Raw genomic sequence first — 2,099 nt, forward strand, 5'->3', positions numbered from 1 at the left:
AACATCTGCTTTGGTGAAAGGAAGCAGTTGTACAAAGTTGCCCAGTAGACTCTCAGGAGCTATTTAATAAAAAAGACAAATGTCTGTTCCTCATGAGAACTTATTTTTCCATCCATAACCTCTGTGCCTGGGGTTTATCTCTCTTTCTCATTCTTTCCACTCCTGTTTGCTAAATGGAATTAAAGGATTAGAGTTGAGGTGGTCTGGACAAATAGAAGGGGATCAGAGGCAATAAGACCAGGGCAACCAAATGTAGTCATTTCAGGAAAAGTCAGAGTCAAGCAAGTAAGCAAAGAAGGTATTCCTTGAGAGTGGGAGAAGTGCCAAAAAAAAAAGATGAAAAGAAATAATTTGCAATGCCTAAAGCATACACTCTCTTTTGTATGTGTGTGTGTGTTCTCTGAGGAAATGGAATATAATCTGTTGTATTTTCTTTGGACTTCTATTTCATTCTATGTGATTTTGTGCTGACACACACTTACATGGGCTAAATAAATATGTGAAAACGTATTGAATCTATGATATGACCTTTTTGGTTCATTCTATGGTATCTTATTCAAGAGGCATAATTAAACAGCCTCAAACTACACTGAGATGGAGTCCATTTCTTCATAAAATGTATCTATTGAATGTCTTCCATGCCAGCCACTACTCTAGGCACTAGTTATTCAACAGTGAACAAAAGAAACAAAAAGCCCAGCCTCGTGGCATTTACATGAGTAAGGACAGACAGACATTAAATAAAATATGTGTTAGATGGTGATAAGTGATAAGGAGAAAAATATAGTAGGAAAGAAGACTTGGGAGTACCAAGAGGGGAAGGCCTCTTGGGCATGGTGATTTTTGACCAATAACCCAAAAAGCTGAGAGAATGAGTTGTGCAGATATCTGAGGGAAGCATATTCCAGACACAGAGAACAGTGAATGTAAAACCTCTATAATGGGAGGATATTGTGCATTTCTTGAAATTGCTAGGCGGCCACAGTGAGTCTAGAGTAGGAGTCAGCAAACTCCAAAAAAACTAAAAAAAAAAAAAAACAAACTCACTGCTGTCAAGTTGATTCCAACCCATAGCAACCCCTCCTTGGGTTTCCAAAGCAGTATCTCTATGGAAGTAGATTGCCCATTCTTCCTTCGCAAGAGTGGCTGGTGGGTTTGAACTGCGAGTCTTCTGGTTAGCAGTCAAATGCCTTAGGCATCACACCATCAAAGCTCCCAACTTCTATAATAGATGGTAAAATTTTTCCACCTATGAAGGCCATATAGTCTCTACCACAACCACTCAGTTCTGTAATTGTGGTACAAAAGCACTCATAGATGACATGTAAATGAGTGGATGAAGCCATGTTTGAATAAAACTTTATTTATAAAAATGGGTTGTATTTGGTCTGAAAGCCATAGTTTGCTGACCCCTAATCTAGAGAAAAGAAGCCCTGTTGTTAAAAAAAAAACCAGAGGCTATCTTGTTGGCAGTTTGAACCCACCTAGTACTCTGAGGGGCAAAAAATGGGGTAAGCTGGTTCTGTAAAGATTTGCAGCCTTGGAAACCATATGGGACAAATGTAATCTGTTCTATGGGATCACTATGAGTTAGACTCACCTCAATGGTAGTGGATTTGGTTGGTTTGGGTCTAGAATAAGCAGGTGGTGAGGAAGCTTGAATTTGTAGCACAGTGGTTAAGGGCTAAGCTGCTAATTAAAATGTTGGAGGTTCAGACCCATCAGCCACTCAATGGGGGAAGGATGTGACGGTCTATTTTCATAAAAATTTAAACCCTTAGAAACCCTATGGGGCAGGCAATTCTACTTTGTCCTATAGAATCATCATAAATCAGAATTGACTTCATGACAGTAGGTTTGGTTTTGGTTATACATCAGTGAGAGTCCCTGGGTGGTCCAAATGGTTAACATGCTTAATGGCTGCTAATCAAAAGGTTGATGATTCAAATCCACCCAAGGCACATTGGTAGAATAGCCTGGTGGTCTACTCCTGAAAAGTCAGTCATTGAAAGCCCTATGAAGCACAGTTCTACTCTGACACACATGGAGTTACCATAAGTCAGAACTTACTTGTTGACATCTGAGTGTTTTTTTTTTTT

This window comes from Orycteropus afer, unplaced genomic scaffold (genome assembly GCF_000298275.1).
Source record: "Orycteropus afer afer isolate SDZICR_OR568_19922 unplaced genomic scaffold, OryAfe1.0 scaffold00149, whole genome shotgun sequence".
NCBI classification, from domain to species: Eukaryota; Metazoa; Chordata; class Mammalia; order Tubulidentata; family Orycteropodidae; genus Orycteropus; species Orycteropus afer.